This window comes from Mesoplodon mirus, assembly GCF_964341445.2.
Source record: "Mesoplodon mirus genome assembly, chromosome: 6".
In the NCBI taxonomy this organism is placed as follows: Eukaryota; Metazoa; Chordata; class Mammalia; order Artiodactyla; family Ziphiidae; genus Mesoplodon; species Mesoplodon mirus.
The window spans coordinates 61,001,480-61,025,474 of NC_138982.1; the positions used below are offsets into that span (position 1 = coordinate 61,001,480).

Here is a 23,995-nt window from a genome sequence, read left to right on the forward strand (position 1 = left end):
CTGTGGGTGAGGGTGGTTCAGTGGGTTGTGTAGGCTTCCTGTTGGAGGGGACTGGTGCCTGTTTTCTGGTGGATGAGGCTGGATCTTGTCTTTCTGGTGGGCGGGACTGTGTCTGGTGGTGTGTTTTGGGGTGTCTGTGAACTTAGTATGATTTTAGGCAGCCTCTCTGCTAATGGGTGGGCTTGTGTTCCTGTCTTGCTAGTTGTTTGGCATGGGGAGTGCAGCACTGGACCTTGCTGGTCATTAAGTGGAGCTGAGTCTTAGCGTTGAGATGGAGATCTCTGGGAGAGCTCTCACTGATTGATATTACATGGAGCCAGGAAGTCTCTCATGGTCCAATGTCCTCAACTTGGCTCTCCCACCTCAGAGGCTCAGGCCTGACACCCGGCCCATGCACCAGGACCCTATCAGCCACACGGCTGGAGTGCTTTCAGAGTTGGAGAAGCTGGCCTGCAGTGGCTCTCCTTCTGCACTGCACATTAGAATCACCTTCTTCTTCCTAGTTTTGCCCCAAAGGCAGTGTTCCACAGAGAAAAACCATAGCTTTGAAAACAGTCACAGCTCTGAGATGGCTTTTTTTTTCCTTTGTGTTTAGTTGGGTTTCACTTGCTCACAGGGGGCCACATGCAGAGGCCTCGGACCTGGCTCTTCTGACTGGAGTTCCTATTGTGGAATGGCTGCCACCAACACCTCAGCTCAAGTAGGTGGGCCATGTGCAGAAGTGAGGCGAATGACACTGAAATCCAAGATCAAACTTTTTTTTTGAGAGCCACAGAAACAAGATCTATATGGAAAACAAGGTTATTTTAAAGCCATGCCTAAAAGGCAGGAGGAATCCATGGCTTCTATAACATCTGCTAAAGTTTAATTGCTGCTTATGGCTTACTCTTTTCCATCCTCTAATTTGATATGTTCTCACATCTTACTTGATAACTTAGGTTCTCTGTGTAGCCCCAGGGCTAATGAAGAAAAGCTGCGGGGTTCACAGAAGAAGTCTTTATACTGTTATCAACCTCTAGAAATCTCTTCTGGGCCTATTTCACAGAATTCCAGCTTTTGGATTACCTTGAAAGTTGTAGGTTTATGCTCTCTGAGTTATGGAATTTATAACCTGGAAGAAGCTTTCTTATGTTATAGATGAGGAAATTGAAACATAGAGAAAGGAAGGGATATATTCTGAGTTCCTGGGGTGGGGGGGATGTGAAGTGATCACTGAAGGGGTTTCATAATGTCCACATTAGTGATCTTCAAACACTTATGTGGCTAACAAGGGAAAATCTTTACTGGTATTGGAGAGCAAAACTTGTGAAAATGAATGAATATTTTCTTCAGCTAGAGCTGAAGAATAATGCTGGCCGGAGGGCTGTCTGCATGATGTGTGTATTACACTGACAATCCGTGGCTCCTAGAGATCCATTTTTCTAGCTAATTTAAGAACTATCACCCATACTTGTCATACTTTTCCTGTTATAAATAAGATTATATAATTAACACTCTGAGGTTCTGCCTGTGTTTTTATGTTTTAAGCAAAAGTTTTTTCTTGTTTTTTTTTTAATTTAAGCTAGCGTTCTTTTTTTGTTTGTTTTCTAGCTTGTTTGTATGTAAAGAGTCTTTTAAAAAAATGTCATTGCTCGCTTTTTGCAAACCATCTGGCAATTCCACTTCCAATGACAAAGGAAAACAGTAAGTAAAGTAACAAGAACAAAAGCAAAAGCAGGTCACCTCTTCAAAGAAAGAACTTATTTACAAGCAGATTTGAGCAGTGCTAAATAATGCACCCCACAACATAACTCATAATAACATTCAGGGCAAGTTTTCATCTTTAATCTGACTTCTCATTAATTTGAAATTGACTTAACTTAGGATTTAATGAAGAAAAATAGGAATCAGCATAAAGAAAACCCAGGTCTATAATGGAGACAATAAGCAAGCTCTTCCAGATGGCACTATCAAAACCCATGGCAGGTCACACACAGCAGTCAAGCACTGATTTTCAAATGAGGAAGAAAAGGGCTGGGATTTTCTTCTAATGACAGAAATTTTTATATGGATATGCTAATAAATCTGATTTACATGTCATATCTCTGTTCAGTACTTTTTCTATCATGTTGCACATGGCATTTCTGCTATCAATAATTTATTCCATATTATTCATCATCTTATTTACAAAGACTTTGGTATTCTCCTCTCCCTTGGGTCTAGTAATTCATCAGAACTTGCTGGTTCTCATCTCCTTATACATCTATGAACATCAATATATGGACCATTTCAATGGTATCCCTGCCATTTCCATATCTTCTTGTCTTTCCATATCATCCTACATATCATGGCCAGAATAACTTTCAGAAATCACTGTTTCACCCTATTATTGCTCTACTCAAATATCTCCCATTGAAAACCATACTCCTTCCCATGTACTTATAGAATGTACCTCTTGAGTTGAAGCCATCTGCTGTGTAGCCAAAACAAATCCTTCTTGAGTTCCCTGAAAATACTCTCTGCCCCACCCAATAGTTCTTCTATATCCAGAACATGGAATTAAACAACTTCTCAAAATGCATTCTACAAAACACCACATCACTGAAATATAAATATTTTACTTTCAAAGATTTCCCAACATGTTTTCCCAACATGTTTGGGAAGCCTGGGTTAAACAAAGTTAAATGATCCCTCTTTTGCCTGGTTTTCCTTAAGAGAGCTTTGGTATGCACCGTTCCTCAAAATTATTTGACCATGGAACTCTTTTCATGAAGCCAACTGTTTGATGTATATCTATCCATATGCATACCCATATAAATATCTGTATTTCTAAATCTTATTTATTTATTGAAATTAAAAGCTTCAGAAAAATTAAACACAGAGTTATATAAGAGTTATATAATCCAGCAGTCCTGTTCCTAAGTATATACCCAAGAAAAGTGAAAATATGTACACACAAAAACTTGCACGTGAATATTGATAGCAGTATGATTCATAATGGCCCAAAGGTGAAGACAACCCAAACATCCATCAATTGACAAATGGATAAAAATGTGGTATATCCATAAAATGGAATATTATTCAGCCTTAAAAAAGAAAGAGATTCTATAAATTATATTACACATTATAATATGGATAAACCTTAAAAATATTATGCTACATGAAAGAAGTCATTCACAAAAAGCCACATATTGTATGATTCCATTCATATAAAAGTTCAGAATAGAGAAATCTATGGAGACAAAGAGTAGACTTGTGGTTGCTTAGGTTTAGAGGGGAATAGGGGGAGAAAGGGAGGTGATACTAAATTGTATAGGTTTTCTTTTTGAGGTGATAAAAATGTTCTAATATCAATTGTGGTAATAATTGTATATATTTTTGAATGTATTAAAAACCACTGAATGGTACATTTCCAAAGGGTTAATTGTAGGGTATGTGAATTACATCTTAATAAAACTGGTTATTAAGAAAAGTTTTTTATACTATATATGAAAAATGCTACATAAATGTAAGGTATCATTATCATCTTTTATTCTATATAAAACAAATGTCATAATTATTAGCAATAATAAACAAAAAAGAAAAGTTTTTAAAATGTCAAGAATAGCAGGTATCACACCATTTGGTAATCCCTTCCTATGGCCATATTTTAATTAGCAAGGGCTTAGCAATTATCCGACAAATGAACTGAAAGAAAAGGCTAACAAAAGCCTTTCTACTCAGGGTGGTCTATGGATGACAGCATCTCATGCCCTGGCAGCCTGTTAGAAATGCAGATTCTCAGTATGATCCCACACCTGCTGAAACAGAATGTGCATTTTAGCAAGATCTAAGGTGATTCATATGTGCATTGAAGTTTGAAAAGCACTGAACTGTAGTATCTTCTCATTGTTGAGAACACTAAGCTTTTACATAGCTATTTTGCTTTCTTGTGCCTTAGGGCTTTTAAGAGGGATTAAATCAGTTCACTTTTAATAAGGACAGCATCTAATGAATTACAATTAACCTAATTTTCTCAGCTTCGGTTTTAATATGTTTCCAGTGCTCAGTCAAGCCTCCAAAATGTGATGATTATTTAAAATAGAAGAAATCATATGAAAATAAATAGATAACTTGTTCAGGTCTTTTAGCCCCTTGAATTTTACAGACAGGCCATCTTTTATAATCAATGATTTAAATTCAAAAGCTTATAGTTACCTTGTTCAAAGATTCATAACAAATTATTTTAAACCAGCTTATTTTCTCATCAGTGAAAGCAATTTATAACCACCATTTTTTTCCCTTAGTATTGTCAACATTTTTGATGAATTAGCAAGGGTTATTTTGGTCATGCTCAAAAAATATTAAATATACATGAAGCAGAGAAAAGACTTTGTTTCAGAACTCTGCTGGATGGTTTGTGATATTGCTGGGAATACTGTAAGATTTGAAGTGCCTCATATCTATAAGCTTGTCAGAAATTAGATAAATTTATAACTGAGAAACATGTACTTAATTACAGCATAAATATACATATAAAATGCATTCCTTTCAAGGATTATTCTCATTTCTTCTCCTTCCTGTCCCTGACCTTTCATGCCCACACAGATAGGGAAGCCTGAGGCATCTTGATTCTGCTGCTCTCCATCTCAACCCAGAAATGGGGGTCAGTCGGACCCAGTGACAAACTCATACCAACCAGGGCTAATTCCTTTCCCCATTGCAGGTGTGTGCTTGGGAAATGAAGGTCTCCTATGACGAGCAGCACCACTCAGCATTGTCAGGTGGTCTATTATTGGACAGTTATTAAAGGGTTTTAGAAAAATCCAACTGCTTTTCTCAGTCTTCAAGAGAGACTGCAAATAACAATTAACTTGTGATCAATTACCCTGAGTATTTTGATAAACAGTCACAGGACCATACTTTTATACAATGCCAGAGGCCCGCCATGCCCCTTGGTAGAAAGAGAACGACACTGTTCAGAAAAATTCTCAGATATGATTCTTTTAAATATATCTTTACTACCCATGGGGAATGATAAAATACATGAACATTTGTGTTTGTAATAGCATGAAGCATTCTACATATTTACAGTATTTACTATTCTTAGGAATATACTGTTACCAGTGAGACACTTGTATAGAAGATATAAAGTAAAAATACAAATAAATATGCATCCTTCATGTGCTTGGTTTTACTGGCAACACATGTGGAATATATCCATCAAGTGTAGCCACAATAAATAAAATGAGTGATGTCTTCTTATATTGATATTAGTTGTATTCAAGGAAGTGCAGACTTGGTCTGGAAATAGATGAAGAACTAGAACAAATAATAATAACTGAAACTTAATTTGAACTTGTGAACTAAGGTACACAGTTTTTTTTCAGAAATGAGTAGTTTCAATTCTTTCTATGAGATCCTATACTGAGGAAGTTCTGGTCTTCCGGTCACTAAAAATACAGACACATGAAAGTCAACAGCAAAATAACAAGTCAATTTTAACTGGCTTATCTCCTGATTAAAAATTACACATACATATATTCAGAGTTTCCCTTAATGAGTCCTTACTGAAAGAAAAAAAGTTTCCATTATTTAGAAATTGATGAAGAATTTCTTATAGCAAGAAAATTTAAAAATCTCTTACCCATTACTATTTTTATGACAGTAACAGAAAATAATATGGGTCTTGCAAAGGTAGGAACCAACCCTCCACATTTCAGAAGTCTAAAAAGATCACTCTTTAGAATACAGAATCATACTTATCCTTTGGTGGGTGTGATTCCATAATCTAAAAAAAATATCTAGAGGGAAAATACAAATCTGAGGAATTCAGTCAGGGTGCCTCAGTTGGGGGATTTTTTTTTAACTCTTTCAAAAAGATGAGCTCATTTTTAAGAGGACTAAATAGAAAAATTCAAATAATTGTGAATGAAACGAAAAGGTTTTATTCTTAAGAATAATAAATTTATATTATGCTTCCTGATATATGGCAAAATTCAAGGACCATGAGCCAAACTTTGGAAAGAAGGTCCCTTGCTGCCCACCATTCCCAGACAGTCTCATAGAGCCATTTGCCCTGATTGGCTGTTCTGGTCTATCACTTTTGCAAGTGGCAGGAGCTACTGAGGCAGTAGGTTTGCCTTAGGATTTCTGTCTTGGCATATTACCAACAAGAGGCCTCTGTGAGCGATGACTTGCTTTTCAGCCTCATACTTTGGAGACCTCTTTTTTCCAATCTCCCTCCTTTGGCACCACCTATAGGAGCTAGGCCATAAATCTGTACATCTCTAATTAAATTTGGAAAGTGAGCCAGTTCATCTTGGGGAATCTATATCGGTGATGGTTTCTTCCAGCTTGCCTCACTTCCAAATACACTTTTGACTATAATAAGTATGAGCTGAAAACTGAGGTGTTGAAATGATTACTCTGAATTACTAGGGGAGAAATGATGGGCTTTAGTTAAAAGATTAACTTCAAAAGAGATAAAGTGGATTTCCACTTTCATAGCAGAGTCTTGGATTTGAATTATATGTTTTCTCTCTAGACGAAAAGACACAGATACTTAAGAATACATTCGGAGTTTCTACAAAGAATGACCGTGGTGTGACAGTGGCAGCTTTGCTGTTCAAATCTCAGATGTCTTCTAATGTCAAGGAAGAAGGGAGAATGACAGCAAGACAGGGAGTATGAAGAAAATTAGGAATTTTGTAAAGGAAATTAAAGAAGTGGAAGGAGGGTTGTTTAGTCCCAGGACTGAATGATTAGTGCCTGCCCCTGTTCCTCACAGCCCATTTTGATTCAGCAGTGGGTTATCTCTTTCTCTGGTTAATTCTCATAGCACTTTGCTTGTGCCTGCCGTATATATACTCCTGCTAACTTAAACTATAGTTGTTTGTATATCCACCTTATCTTTTTATTGAACTGGAAGCTCCTTGGAGAGAGAAAGATAACCTTACACACATTTTTATCTTCAGCAACATATAGCATAGGAGGAAATTTAAAAATGAGGGAAAAAGGAAAAATTTTTGAGCATGTATTATGTATTAGGCAAATGCAAGGTGTTAGTATGAAAAGATACAATAACAAATTTGTATTCCTTGCCTGACTTTTGAAGTAACTGAGATTTAATCCAAAACAGGCAGATGTAGACAAAATATCAGCTTAATTTTTGTTAAAGTTGAAACTGGAGAAAAAGATTTAGGGGTTTACTAAAGATGTATGCAGAATTAGGCAAACGCTCCCACCTGGTCACAGGTGTAGCTGGGAAACCTCAGTCTTCCCCATGTGGGGTACTGACCTGGTGAAACATGCATCTGAGCAGAGCAGATCAGCATGGGCATTTCCTGTAGGTATTTGTAGATCCTAAAGAAGAAATAGGGAGGTGAGCCAAACTCCACAATTTCTTTCTCCAAACAAACAATTTCTTTCCCAAAACTCCACAGTGAGGTAATTAACTCCTCCCTTGGGAAGAAGAGAGTGAGTGAGGGGGCAGAGAGATGTCAGGATTGATAATATCCCTCTTTATGTGGTCATGAAGTAGGGGAAAGGAGTTTTCTCACCACGAAGTTGCTTTCCTACAACATCTCATTTAATCTCTCAATCTATATTAGGTTAGATATTGTTATTCTGGTTTTACAGATGGAGGAAGGGACAGCCCATAGATATTAAGTAATTTGCCCTAAGCCTCAGAGTTTAGAGAATGTTAGACTCAATATTCAAACCCAAAGTGTGTGCTCTTTGTTCAACATGGTCCACAGTGTATGGGACAGACACATAGTTTGGTGGATGGATGGATGGATGGATAAAAAGAAAGAGATCTTTGTATACATTTATGTGTCAGATATGATAAATCCTATATATAACAACAACAGTTTGCTGAATTACATTGTTTATCCACATTATCATTTCTAATGTGTTTCAGGAAAAATTTGGCTAAAAATATTATCAAACTACTGTAAAATATTTTAACAGTCAATTCATTAAACAATATACCTTTATGTTCATTTATTTCTTCCAAATGGAAGACTATCCCAAATGTCCAATCAATGTTCAATATGTTTGTCAGTTCACTTATTAAAATGTACATTAATGTTAATTACCATCTCATTTAGAAAAATTCCTTGACTCCATGGTACTACCATGTTCAAATAGTGACACTAGTTATGTTGCTGCACCAATAATTTAGACAAGCCACATGGAGAAACTTCAGAAAGTTCAAACTAAGCTAAGACTTTGATTTGCTCTCTAGAAGTAAAAATGTGATTTGCCCTTTCAAATGAAACAGACCTGTTATCAGCAAATATTTACACAGACCTACTGATAACCAAATGGTTTAACCAGTCAGAATTTAAATGACAAACCCAGCATGATTAAAATTTGTACATAAGGAAATGAATAAAATGTGTACTGACTGTATGTCTGTGTGCATTTATATTTGGATGGGTATGTATTCATTCATCCATTCATTCATTCAATAAGCATTTATGGAATCCTGCTAGGTACTAACACCTGTGATATAGGTATAAAAAAGTGAAAAGACATGACCCTTACCTAGGAGATACTCCTAATCTCCTAGAGACAGTATGAATGTGTAAATAAATACAGTGCTCTGTGAGAAGTTTTATATTAGAAGCATATATAACATGAAAGGAAAGAGTCTAACTTACAGCCTAGAAATAAGAAACAATAGATTTAGACTCTCCCATAAGGACCATAGATGTTGGAATCAGACACAGAATACAGAATAGTTGTGTGTGAAATATCAAAAGAAAAGGATATAATTATAATAATGAGCATACAATAGAAAGGAACTAACTGATTTGAGAAAAATGAGACTTCTAAAAATGTAAAGTTAAATTGTTGATATTTGAAACTCAATAAGACTATTTGAACACATGCAGTAAAGAGAGAAAAGAAAATACACCACATGAAAGCAGCATGTGAGACAATGAGAAGGTCCAACATATGTAAAATCAGTATAACAGAAGCAGACATTTATCAGTATCCTGACCTCAGTCCAATAGATGCCAACCATACTCCCTCCCCTCAGTTGTGAAAATCAGTGTCTTCAGACATTACCAAATGTCTCTGGGGGACAAAATTCCTCCAACTGAGAACCACTTCCATAAAACACATATGAGAAACACAAATTATTGACCTATGTCACTCATGGTTATGGATGCAAATATCATAAACAAAATTATAGCAAATTGGATTTAATAACAAATAAAATTAAAAAATCCAGTTAGACTTTTCCCTAAATGCAAAGATGTTTGTATATTTGAAAAACTATAAATATTTAAACCCACATTAACAAATTAAAGAAGAAAAGTTTTATATCCTTTCAAAAAAAAATATATATATGTATGTGTATATATATATATATATATATATATATATATATATATATATATTCTCACAGTGTCCAGTGGTATGCAGGTATTTCCCCTTATAATTTACACATTATAATAAACTATTTGCAGAGTGAGTTAGAAACTATGCTTTATGCTCAGTGCTATGCTTGAAGGAAGGGGACACTCATGTACCTGAGCTAATCAGAAGCCTTCTCCACAAGTTTTATGGCTCTTTAAAGAAAAGGTTAAAGAATAAGATTAACTCACAAAGCCATTTATAAATGTTTCAATTCCACTGAAGGGTAGACTCTAGATGTATGTTAACACTGCAATAAATGTCTACTAAAATTTTGATCTGTATTTTAAAAAGCAATTCAAATAAGTTAAATCCAATTTATATTAATGCAAAGAAAAAGTATTTTCAAATGATTGTTTAACTCTATGTCTGCAGTATTTAACACAATGGTCTTTGAAACCAACTGACCTTTATTGTTAGTATCCAGTAAATAAATATGAATGACTCATCAGTGCCTTCACATGAATTGAAGTGTTCATTTGTAGTGGCTTTAGAATGTATTTAATTTCAAAACCTCTATTATTTTTATTTAATTATGCATATAAACAAATCTGAGATCATTGCATGTTCAACAGTCAAACAAGATGAATCTCTAGCATCACTATGTCTACCAAATGGTCATTTAAAGAAATGACAAAGAAAAGATGCTGAGAAGTATGAGACGGAGAGAGGTGGTTCTTTATTGGCAAGTTGCTCCACCCCAAACCACCATCCCAAGTTCTGCGTCTTGGTAAGTAGGAAGTCAATGTTAATTCAGTGTCAAACTCATTCTCACAAATACTGATGTTACACTTCGTTTGCACGAATGATCATCAGTTAAATGAAAGCATGGAAATCAGTTCTCTAAAATGTTGACATTTATATGAAGAGGGACTAATTTCAATTAAAATATGAGATAATTGCATACAAATGAATTAGTGGATATAAAGTTTACCCTGTCTTATCAGCCTAATAGTTGTTATAAAAATAACAACAATTGGCTAATTGCTGTGCTGGGCACTTCAAATGTATCTATGATAATAATCATGTTGATAAAAGTAATACTCAGCCAAAAAGAAACAAAACTGCCTATCAGGCAAGGAAGGCGTTGTGCATCATCATGCAGATCATGCTAACTTCAGTGGCCATTTTTCTACCTTTCATTTGGACACCATGGGGTGCTTTACTCCTCTGGTTCTCTGATATTGAGTCCATCCTGGAAACACCATTGCCAAACAATCTCATCAGAAACAAGGATGATCTCACTTGAGTGAAAAAGGACCTGGGTGAATTTAGGGCTTGCCTTTATAAATTTATACCCTTATAGGCAGAGGACCCTGCCTGGAATGAAGCCTGTCTCAGAAAGGCCCAGATGCAGTCACCCTTGAACATCTGGTTGTCCGTTTGGAGCCCTTCCTGTTGCTGCCTGCCAGAACATTTCCAGAAGGTAAGATGCTACACTGCTTCCTGAGAATCTGAGAAATTCTCCAACCTACTCACATCTACAACTTGTCTAGTCTTGGCAGTCCCAAGCAAACCCACAGCCCCAGCACCAGACACCTTCAGTTAGATGTCTTTTGTTTGTTTTGTTCTATCCCAACAACTTATTCAGATATGTCCCATTAGGAATTGACATTGTCAGGGGAAAAAATAAGTGTGATTTTGTAAGGTCAATGGGAACCAGAGGTGCTAACCAGAGATGCTTATGGTGCTTAAAACATAGTTAGAATAAATGCATTTCTATGTGATCTAAAAAAAAAAAAAGGTTGAATACATAAAATGCTCAAGCATTTAAATGGTAAGGATAGATAGGGGGAAAAGTCAGAAAGGACAGTTATAAGCCATGGCACAAGGGATCATTTTATTTTGGGTGTTTCCTCTTTTAGAGAAGAAGACAAGGAAGTGGTCTGTGGTCCCAATTATATTCCCCAAGTGGGAAACAGCATGGTCATAAATGAGAGTGCAATTCAGAGTTATCATTTGAATACCTACTATATGCCATCCACTATGCTAAGTGCTTTAGATGCATTATCTTATTTAATTCCCGCAGCAACTTTTGTGGTTTTAGGAGCTGCCATTATCCTAAATTTTACAGTTGAGGAAAGCGTCTTAGCAAGATTAAATAACATGCCCAAGGTTATATAAATTGTAAGTGACAGAGCTAAGACTCAAATCCAGGTCTCTTTGAATCCAGTGCACTTAACCTCATTCTACAATGCCTTAAAACACTAATCTGTAAAGTTTTGGCTTATGTTTCAATCTTTGCCTCTAATCAGTGAGCTCCTTCAGGGCAGAATTTATTTCTCATTAATTTTTATATCCCCAGAGCATGGAATAATGCCTGATACAGAGCAGCAACCCAATGATTGTCAAGTGAACAAAATGATGAATTAATAAATAAAGGAAGGAAGGAAGGAATTTTAAAAGGAGTCAGAAAATGGAAGATCGTGAAAAAAAAAAAGTAAATTGTACACTAAGAATGCTGTCTCTGTGGTTAGTTTTGTGTCCCTCTCTTTCTATTGTAACAACATATGAGTATTTTATGATAAGCACCATTTTCACTTTAGAATTAAACAAAATGCTTTCACAAATATGTATTTTACCCAGGGATTTAAATGAATGATTGAAATTCCACAATCAGAACATGACACAGCCAAACCAGCATATAATCATATGTTTCTCCTAATAAGCTACTTGAAGTGTTCTTAGGGTTACAATTTTGTAATCTAGACACGAGAGGAAGATCTGTGCTCTTGATAACATTCAGCACAGGGACTTCAACTGGCTCTGGATCAAAGACAAGCCCCTCTTTTGCATTACATAAATGTCCTCTCTTTCCTTATCAGGAAGCAGACAGTCCTAACCATTACCTTCACATCCTCTGCCATCTTCCACCAGCTTCTGGCCAGCTTGACACTTGCAGTAATAACTGCCAATCGTATTACAGCATTGGTCCTGACAGACACCATGGTACATTCATTTATATCTACAATTGACTATGTAAACAGAATTAGCATCCTGTAACTAGACACACATAAAGACTTCAGTGGCTCTCCTAAAAATGTACCGTCACAAAGTGACATTATTCTTTGACCTCAGATGAAATGAGATAAAACTATAGTATCTTATTTTAATTAGAGCTAACACACTCTAATTTTGATGTAAAGAACACTGTCCCTAAGGGGTTGTCTAATCTTACGGAATTTGGAGGCTTATGGTACAGATCCAGATGTTTCACATCCAAGTCATCATTTCGGGATGAGATTAAGAAGAGAGTGAGGAACTAGCAAGTCAGAATACCAGGTCACCTATTTTTATCCATTAAATGTTTTGTTGCGGGCTTCTCAGATAAATAATTACTGAGCACCCACCACTATATATCTGGCATTGTGCTAAACAATGTGGGGAGGTCAAAGGGTAGTTTCATGGCTTCCAATGATTCAAATCCAGCTGGGGTTGAGGACTAAACAGAAGTGTGATTTGGGTGTGTCCATGTGCTGGGTCTGTCCACAGCCTACTTCTTAACCTGTGGCCAGAAAGCATCTTCACAGATAGGGCTCAATTTTATGTACACCCCCATCCAGCTGCCAGCTGATAAACATTCCAACCCATCTGGATGTTTGATAGTGAGTGGCCTGTTCTGCTCCAAGTCGTCACTTCTGCATGTTGACTTGCTGACAATGGTATTTGTTTCCTGAAATGAGTGTGGCTGGAAGACAGAGAGGGTGGAGAGCAGAGAAGAAATGGGGAGGGGCAGGTAAGGATGGCAGAGTGAAGAAGAGAGAGACAGAGGGGGAGAGGAAGAGTGAGTTAGTTGAGACCAGCCAAAGAAACTGACAAAGTAAAAGCACTGCCAAAGAGGAACTGAGTTCCCATAACTTTGGAACCAAGAGTGCAGAGAACTGATACTGAAGAAATGATGAGGTACCAAGCAGAGTGGGGTAAGGTGCACCTCAACTGGATAGAACTGAATTTGTCTGAGGCCTGGCTGTGCAGCTGTTGAGACTGCTTCCATTTGTTTTTAGTTAACTTTTCATTGACATGTGACATACACAAAGTATACAGATCTTTAGGAGACAGTTTGATGAGTCTTAAGAAATAAACTATAGCAATTCAACCCCAAGAAATAGACCATGGCTAGCACCCAAGGTGCACCCTGCCTAGCTGAAGGTAACAACCATTCTGATCTTTAACACTATAGGTTAGTTTTGTCTTTTGGAACTATATAGAAGTAGAATCATACTGTGTTTTTCGTGTCTGTCTTCTTTTGTCCAGCATTCTGCTTATGAAATTATGAGACTGTACTTGGACTTCGCTCATTCCTATTCCTGTATATTATTCAAATCTATGAATACACCACACTTTTTATTTATCCATTTCACAGCTGATGGGAATTTACCTATTTTCTTATTTTTGGTTATTGTAAAGAGTGTTGCTACGAACATTCTTATACATGCCTTCAATGAATGTACATATACATTTTGGGGGGTAATATATCTAGGACTGAAATTGCTGGATCAAAAGGTATGATATGTTCTGCTTTAGTAGCTACAGCCAAATAGTCTTCTAAAGAGGTTATTCTAATTTACACTCTCACCAGTGGTGTATTAGAGGCCAGATGCTACTCATCCTTGCCAATGTTTGGGATATTCTGTTTTGTTTCGTTTTTCATTTTAGTTCTTCTGGGGAGTGTATAAGAGTATCACATAGTGACTTTAATTTGCATTTTCCTGATGATTAATTAGGTTAAACACCTTTTTCATGTTATTGGCCATTTGGATAACATCTTGTTGACATGCTTGTTCAAATATTTTGTCCATTTGTCCAATTCTTAAAATACTGATTCTTTTACTAGTGGGTCAAGTAGAATGTTAAATAGAAATGGTGGCAATGATTATCCTTGTCTCGCTTCTGAATTCAAAAGGATAGTTTTTAACATTTCACTGTAGGTATGATATGTACTGTAGGGATTTTTTAAAAAATAGATTAGTTTTATCAGATTAAAAAAGTTCTTTTTTACTTCTAGTTTCTTAAGTATTTGTATCATAAATAGGTGTTAAGTTTTATTTACTGTTTTTTCTGAATCTAGAAGGACAGTTATATGGTTTTCCTAGTTAATTCTCTTAATATGATGAATAACATTGATTTTTTGCCTCCCTGAAATGAACCTGGTAATGATACACTACCCTTTTATATATTCCTGGATTCAGTTAGCTAATATTTTGTTAGGATTTTTGTGACTATATTCATGAAAGAGATTTTCCTGCACTTTTCTTTCCTGTAATATTCTTGTTAGGTTTTGGCATCCAGGTCATACTGGGTGGATTAAACAAATGAGGATGTTTTCCCTCTTTTTCTATTATCTGAAGAATCTGAGACTTTTGTCTTTCTTACTTAGATTTTTGAAAGAATTCATTTATGATACCATCTAGGCCTGGGATATTGTATGTGTGTGTGTGTGTGTATGTGTGTGTAGACTTTTAATTACAAATTCCACTTCTTTAATAAATAAGAATATTCAGATTTTCATTTAAACATGTTAGATAAATTATATGTTTGGAGGAATTTGTCCTTTTCATATGAATGTTCAAATGTATTTCTGTTAAGTTGTTCACAATGTTCTCATCCTATATTTTTAATGTCTGTTCAATGTGTAGCAAGGTTCCTTTTCCTATTCCTGAAATAAATAATGTGTGCCTTCTCTTTTTTTCTTGATCAGATTTGGTATCTACCTACCTACTATCTATCTATCTATCTATCTATCACCTTCATCTTTTCCAAGAACAAATTTTTGGCTGTATAGATTTCTTTCATTGCTCTGCTTCTAAGTTCCTGAGATTGAAATTTAGTTAATTAATTTTTGGACTTTATTCTTTAAAGATATTTCTGGTTATCTATAAACGTATAACAAACCACCCCCCAAATAAGTGGCTTAAAGAGGCAATTTACTGTTATCTTTCACATTTCTGGGGATTGAAGGGCTCAGCTGGGTGGTCCTTATTTGGGTTTTCACATATGGGAGCAGTCAGGTGGCAGCTTGAGTTAGACTTGCATGCAGACTTTTTCACTCACATGTTGGGATTTGGGCTGAGATGGTTGGAATATCTGAGAGGCTTGTCGGGCATCTCCCTTTATCTCCACGTGCCTAACTTTGACTTTCTCACTGCCTGATGGTCTCAAAGAAAGAAATTGATGGCAACCTTCTTGGAGAGAGTGTGTCACACTAATATGTTCATTTAAGGCTATACATTTTCCTAAAAATAAAGTATTAGCTACATCCCACAGGTTTTGCTATGTTATGATTTAATTATCATTTGATTCAAAATGTCTCCTATTCTAAATTAATATTTTTGTTTGGGTTATTTTGAGGTATATTCTGGGGGCTGTCCAAACATTTTAGGAACTTCCCATCATCTTATTATGAAATGCTAGATTGATTCCACTGTGGACAGAGAATATGCTCTTCATGACTTCAGTTCTTCAAAATCTGTTAAGTCTTGCTTTATATTCCAGCACAGAGTCAATTTTGATTTTTTTAAAAATCTATATCTACTAGAAAATAAAGTGTGATCTACAATTGTCAGGTGCTATGTTTTCTGTATGTATATATGCACATATAAATTATTTATATGTATATATTTCAAATATGTACAAATGTATATTTAATTAGTTCAAGTCCATTAATCATGTTTCTCATATCTTTATATCCTTAGGAATTTTTTATATATTTGTTATATATCAGTTAGTGAGAGAGGCAGAGTAAATTCTCCCTAATTTTACGTTTTTCCTTTTATGACTGCAGTTTTTGTTTTATATACTTTGAAGCCCTATTATAAGTGGCATACAAGTTCAGAATTGCCACATCTTCCAAAAGATTAACACTTTGTTATTATAAAATGTTCCTCTTTAGATCCAGCTACTTTTCTTTCATTAAAGTTGAGGTGTTAGCAAATATGGTCCTGTCTAAAACATGCCTAAGACATTTTGTCCATGCCAAAAAATCCTTGATATTTGGTCCTGCCCAAAACCTCCATTAGACATCTGGTCCATAAGACATCTGGTCCATGCCAAAAGGTCCCAGATATTCAGTCTTGTCCAAAACTGTTTGGCATGGACCAAATATGCTCATGGACATTTTAGACAGGACCAAATGTCCTGCAAGAAGTTGAGGTTTTGTGATTATTAGTAGCTATATAAGTTTTCTTTTGGTCTGTGTTTGCATGACATTTCATTTTTTAACTTTAGGCTTTTTGTATTCACATATTTGAGAAACTATATCCATGTATCTTTATCTGTATGTGTTATTTTAAATATTCTAACATCTTTAAACCATGGTATTATATCACTGATTTTCAATGTAATTACTAACATATTTGGATTAAATTGATCATTTTATTATTTTTCTAAATTTCTATATATTTTACATTACTTTTACTCTGAACTCTTAGATCCTTTTAAATTTATAATTTTTAGTGTTCTACATGTACTCTTTATTAGGTTGTCAGTAATATATTCCTTTATTATTCTTTTGGTGGTTACTCTAGATATTACAACATCTATTATTAAAGTCTAATATAAATTAGTACTTTAACCATTTCCCTGACAATGTTAGAAACTTATACTTTAACTCCCTTTATGCTTTTCCTGCTTTTTATATTATTGTTATCATGCATTTTAATTTCAGATATTTAGAACCCATAAGACTTTATTGTTATTGTTTTATATAGTCAATAGTAATTTAGCTTTATCCACATATTTGCCTTTTCTGGTATTCATTATTGCTTCTTGGATTTCTGTGCTTCTATTTGGAATAATGTTCCCTCTGCCTGAAAACTCCTTTTAGTGTTTCTTTTCATATGGATCTGCTGGCAACATTTTTTTTTTCAGATTTTATTTGTCAGGAAATGACATTTTTCAACTTAGTTTTTAAATAAACTTTAAAAATTTTAGAACATTTTCAGATTTACAGAAGAACTGCAAAGATAGTAGAGGGTTTCCATAAACCCCATTTATTCCATATTCCACTATTATAAGTATCTTACATTAGTGTGGTACATTTATTATAATTAATGAGCCAATATTGATACATTATTATGAACTGAAGTCCATACTTTATTCAGACTTTCTTAGTTTTTACCTAATGTCCTTTTAAAGTCCCAGGATCCTTTGCAGGGTATCATATTACATTAGTTGTCATGTCCCCTTAGGTCCCTGTTGGCTGAGACAGTTTCTCAGACTTTCTTTGCTTTTGATGACCTTGACAGTTTTGAGGAGTACTGGTCAGGTATTTTACAGAATGTTTCTCAATTTGGATTTTTATCATGTTTACCTTATTATTAGACTTGGATTATGTGCTTTGAGGAGGAAGACCACAGAGGTGAAGTGCCATTTTCATGATCATATCAAGGGTACATACTATCGACACATCACTTAGTGCTGTTGATGTCAACCTTGATCCCCAGGCTGACAGTGTTTGTCAGGTTTTCCCACTGTAAGTTTACTCTCATTCTTCCCGCTTTCCATACCAGTATTCATTGGAATGAAGTCATTATGCACAGCCGACATTTAAGGAGTGGAGTTATGCTTCCCCCTCCTTAAAGGTAAGGTATATATATAAATTATTTGGAACTCTTCTGCACAGATTTGCCTATTCCCCCCATTTATCACACTTTAATTTTTGAAAAATATTTTCAATGGAATAGAATTGTAGGTTGACAGCTGTTTTCTTTAAGCATTTCAAAAGTGACATTTCATTATCATTTAAATTTCCTTTTGACTGTAACGTGACTGTTTTTCTCTGTCTGCTTTTAAGATTTTCTCTTTGTCTTGCTTCTGATATGTTTTACTGTGGTATACTTTAACGTGGGTTTTATTTTTCTTTCTTTCTTTATTTATTTTGGTAGCTTTCCTCCTTGGAGTTTATGGTACATCACATTTCTGTGGTTTGATGTCTTTCAGTTTTAGAGAAATTGTTCTCACCATTATAAGTTCAAATACTGTTTTTGCCCATTTTCGCTCTCCTCTTTCTCATACTGCATAACACGTTTGTGAGATCTTTGATCTATACATCATTTTTCTTAGCTATTTTCTGTTTTTGTTTTATTATCTTTTTCCTTTATTTGCTTCAGTATAGATATAGTCTACTGACCTGTCTTCTAGGTTATTAATTCTATAAACAACTGTTCATAATATACCATTAATTCCATCTACTGCATTCTGCATTAAAGTTATAGTCTTTTTCATTTCTATTATATATAGCTGATTCTTTTTATAAATTTTACTTCTTAGGTGAAATTTTACATTACATCATCAATTTTCTCACTTTTACCAATCCACTCTTTTTTGACTTGCTTTATAATATTGAAGCTGGACCCTGTAAACACTTCTCCCTTGCCAGGTGGTACAATGGTAAGCCTTCTTAGTAGAGGGCACTGTATGAACTCTGTAAGAGGAAGGGACTTATCAGTTTGATTCTAGTACTTTCTGTTTCACAGGCATGTACACTGTGGCTACCAGTAGGCAGCTTCCCTGTCAGTGGGAAGCTTATCTATCAGCAAGCAGCTACGCTGCCAGTGGTATGTACCCTTCAGCAAGTCTCACCAGTACTCCAACAGGCAGCTTCCCAGTGAATTTCACTGCCATCCACCATTTCTGGCCAGCAGCACCTCAGCAAACTTTTACGCCACGCAGTGACCTACAGCCACAACCTCTCCAATTGGATCTGAATTTCAACCTGGCGGGGAGATTAGGAGACTGTTTCTAAATTTGTTCCTTTCTTGGGCACTCTTCTTCAGTCCTGGAAATAGTGGCTGTTCCCTACATCTGCTATTCCTATGTTCTTTAACATTCTCTTAACCCTTCTTAGTACTGTATCTCTAGTTTCTAATTAATATTTTTATAGTAGTTTTTTTTCCTTATCACATCCTTGCTGCGGTTTCTGGTATACCCTCTCTCCAGTATCTTGATCCCTCCAGCTTTGGCTTTCATGATAGTTCTGAATGCCAATTTACATCTTCCCAGTCCAGTGAGACTGATGACTGCCCTGTCTACCTTTTCTTCTTATTAGCAGCAATTATCTTCTCATCTTTTGGCATTTCCCACTATGTCACATATGAATCAATCCCTCAAAGGGAAAACTTATCTCACTGACATTCGTGGCTGCCATGATACTCTCTGATATTTTCAGATGAGTGATTTTTTTATATTACATGCAACTTTTCTAGTTGTTCTCAGAACGAGAATAGGTTTGCTACCATGTAGATCATTTTAGCCAGTAAAAGAATGCCTATTCACACTTTTCTTGATCTTCCTTACTCTTCCTTACACTACACTAGTCCAAAGAAAACTCCATTAACTGAGGCATTACATGCTTGTTTATTTTTCTTAAAACTTGACTCAGCCAATAAACCAGGAATTCATGAAATGATTAACAAAGAATAAAAGACTCTATAAATAGGTCCTGAGCTTTGTGTTGCAAAATATCATACAGAGAAAGATCAGTGAAGGCTGACTTCCTAAGGAATATTTGGGTACAAGTTCACATATTATTCTCTAAGCTTAGTTTGCTGAAAAAAAAAAGGAGATATGTTAGAATAGGTCAGATATCAAGAGTCCTGTGATTCCACTTTTAAGAATTCATCCAAAAATATATTCCAAAGGAATTCAACTGTGTTAGACACCTTTCTGTGCTTAATATCATGCAAGCCTCACAATGAACTGATGAAATCATAAAAATTATGCTTATTCAAAAAAGCTATGGCCATTAAAAAGAAAACTGAAAGTCATATATATGTTAAGTAAAACATTTATTACAACTGAAATGTTCATCAATATGGAAATAACTAAGTAAATTAAATGTATCACTTCAATGCAGTCATTACAAGTTGTAATTGTGATGGCTATAAAGCAACATGGAGAACTGTTATGTTGAAATGGATAACAAATTGTTTCTGTGTTTTAGTTGCAGCTATAAAAGCCATATATTCTTATGGAGAAAGCTTGGAAAGATTAAAAAATTAAATAATTTGACATAACAATAGTAGAGTTATGTCTTTTAAAGTTTTAGTTTTGGTTGTAATATTACTTGTATCATCATTACTTTAAAAAATTGGTCTGAGATGTCTGACGGGCAATAAAAAAGAATAAAACAATGGATTATACAATTTTTGGAGACTGTTTAAAGGGAAATAATTTGTTTTTTAGGAGGGATGGATTTTTACTCTTATTAAATTCTTATGGAAATCTGTTTGAACATAAGGATTACTGGATAAAACAATGATGAATCTTCAACAGAGGTTTTTCCAAAAATGCCAACATTTTTTACATCAATTTTTGACTAATATTGACCTGTACTAAGAGGTGAGGCCTAATGTAATAGCATATTATGGCTAAATTAGTTCAACTGAAAGCTGAAACAATATGGCCCAAATTGCCTCTGCCTGGTTTTACCTGAAATAAATCTAGAATTTTAAAAGGAAAGTAATGCTGGTTTGCATAGTCCTGAACAGGGCTTTGGAAGATAGTTTATGCTTTTGGACCACACCCATACTTTCTATGTGTTTTCCAGTTCACCACAGTCTTTCCCACAACATATCCCTTCTCACTGAGCAGTCTCACTCATTTCTTTATTTGACTGGCTCTGAAAGCATATGACTTTACACTTCCTGGTCTGAAAGACTTGGCTTCAAATCCTTAAAGATTCACAGGTGTCTCTCAGGGAAGGCCTGGATAGGGATGGAGAGGAGGATGAGGAGAAGGAGCACCTTAGCATAACTCCTCTAATTCAATAAGTGAAAAATTGCTTTTATTACTTTTATATTGGATAGCTCTCAACTTAAAATCTATTTGAATAAAGTGGTTGTTTTTGTTACTAAAAATATTTGAATCCTTTCCCTAGACTATTACATCTGATTACAGGAGAGTTGAAGACAAGGTCTTTTACTCCTAAAGAATGTGAATAAATATATCTCTGGGAGGTAATATGAGAGAAAACTGTCAATAAAGAGACCCAGTTTTGATTCTGAAATATTAAAATAATAAATAACATGTGTAAGGATCCCTTTCCACATATGTCTATTTATTTTAAACTGTAACAATCATGAACAATATTAACAAGTGTCAAACTGAATTTGGCCCTTCAGAAAACTCATAATCAAATAGATAAGATGGGGCTAATGTAGCAGGAGTTTAAGAAATAAAAGACAATTAAAGGTTTTGTTGGTCAAAATGATTAGTATATAAAAATAACATTAAAAGGACTTCTTTTGCTCAGTAAGAATTTTAGTATCACAAAAAACTGTTAAAGGTATTTTACAAATGTGTTTCATGTTTTGGGAAGTAGATTAACATCAGTAGTGAAAAACATAAATGAAAGAAGCTGATAGATTGCTCCACATAAACCTTAAAATCTACCATTCCAAGAGACCAAAATTAAAAGACAAATAAGAAATGAAGAAAACAACATTGATACATAGAAGGCAAAAAGGGCAGAAATCAAAAAAAAAGGGCAGAAATCATTAATATATAAAAGGTTAATATAAATCAATAGGAAAATGTGAACTCTCCCTAACAGAAATTTGATCTAATGAAATGTGATAAATTAAAAAAAATCAGAAATACAAATGTCCAATAAATGTCAAATATTTTTGAACCTGATAATCAAAGAAATTAAAATAAAAATAAAGTTACACTATTGCTTCTTTATCAGATTTACAAAGATTAAAATCAATACTAATGTGTAAGGGTTGTAAGGGTGTGATGAAAGCAATGTACCATACTTTGCTAGTAAGAGCACAAGCTGAGAAATAGTTTCTGAGAGTCTACAAAAATCAGGATATGCATACACTTTTCCACCCAACAATTCTACTTTCAAAGAAAAAGAATATATCATAAAGAGATAATCACAAGTGTCTATAATGATTTATGTATTTTTTAGTACCAGAGGAAAAAAAAATAGAAACTAAATATCAAACTGCAGTAAGTAAATTATAATACATATGAATCAAGGACCACTATATGATAATTAACCATCACAGGCCAGGAGAATATTTATATACCTCTGCAAATATGACACACTAAGGGTGTGTATACTTACATATACATATATAATGATCACCTCATATATCTACTTAAGTGTTAATACATGTGTTTTTTTAAATGCAAGTACATACTCAAATATGCTAAAAGTCCTTATCTTTTTTTTTTTTTTGCGGTACGCGGGCCTCTCACTGCTGTGGCCTCTCCCATCGCGGAGCACAGGCTCCGGACACGCAGGCTCAGCAGCCATGGCTCACGGGCCCAGCCACTCTGCGGCATGTAGGATCCTCCCAGACCGGGGCACGAACCCGTGTCCCCTGCATCGGCAGGGGGACTCTCAACCACTGCACCACCAGGGAAGCCCTCTTACCTTTGAATGATTTATTACAGTTGGCTTTGTTTTGTTGCTCTGCACTTGCCTGTTTCCTAAACTTCTCTGTAATGAGCATACTTTCAGGAAAAGAGCACAATAAATGTAAAAAATATATATTTTAAGTTAAGGCTAAAAGTTTCCTACTACCTTCCCTTTCTTTTTTTTATATACTCTTGCCATGGTGCACAATTATATGACTTCTAGTGTATTCACTTGAATTTTAGAATACGTGGCATGCTTTTATAAAAAGATGAATGATCTTTAAGATTTTGCTTGTTAAGCTGCTTTGTAAAGAGCTTAAAGCTGCTCAATGATATAGAATGTTGGCATTCTCTTCAGTCCATTTCCTGTGGCCAAGGCTGTATCATTCAATGAGTTGGATGCTCCATACTTGAGAAAGCAGCAATGCATGTGAATGCTTCTGATCTCTGGAGGAATCTTCATATTCAAGTGATAAGGATAGCATTCTAGAATACTCTCTGTGGAAGGTATGCAAGAGACCACTATTCTCCTGAAAACTAGACCCATGCTTATGTACTGAAGATTTGATGAAAGGAGAGGATGGCACACTGTCTATACCAAGAACTTCCTGCCAGGGCTAAAGTAGAAACCCTTTAAGGACAACTAAATGTAACAAGCAGGTGAGTTTCCTGGGCAAGGCAACAATTCCAAACGCAATGGCTCTTATTATCAAGCTTAAGTCTTGGTCTGCCAGGGCACAAATGAGCACAAGAGTAAACTTCTTTATAAAATATTTGATGCTAACTTCACAGTTCTTAATTTTGTTATCTGTATAGTAAGGGGAAAAAGTAATTATTTTATAAGACTATTGTGAGGATCAAGTTATATAATACATTTAATATAACACAGTTTCTAGCTTAAAGTAAGCTCTTACTGTTATTATTAACTAAACATTATCTATTATTATTTATTTATACTTGAGAATTCAAGCCTGGTTCGTATAAAGCACTCAATTGTTCTCATGTTTAATTTGTATTGAACATGAATTCCATCTTATATGGATGGAATTATAAATTTATCTTAACATATGCCATATTCCTTGCTCTACTCACAGAAAGCTCAAAAACAATTTCACTTTTCCTCTTATAACACTATTTTTATACAACCCTGTTGTATTTATGTACAATCTGAGATTTTTCAAAAAATTGGCTGAATAATCCAACCAAAAGATAGACTTCATTGCTAGTGCTTGCTCAC

At 35.0% G+C, this 23,995-nt stretch overlaps 1 pseudogene across 1 annotated transcript in view; it reads right to left on the minus strand.

Annotated features, from left to right (window-relative positions):
- LOC309805955 overlaps positions 1 to 12,477 on the minus strand; it is a 193,352-nt pseudogene extending 180,875 nt beyond the window's left edge. The window contains exon 1 of the transcript in view: positions 12,240 to 12,477. The product of the transcript in view is annotated as an uncharacterized misc_RNA (transcript). The remainder of the gene's footprint in view (positions 1 to 12,239) is intronic.
- Between the last annotated feature and the right edge of the window lie 11,518 nt (positions 12,478 to 23,995).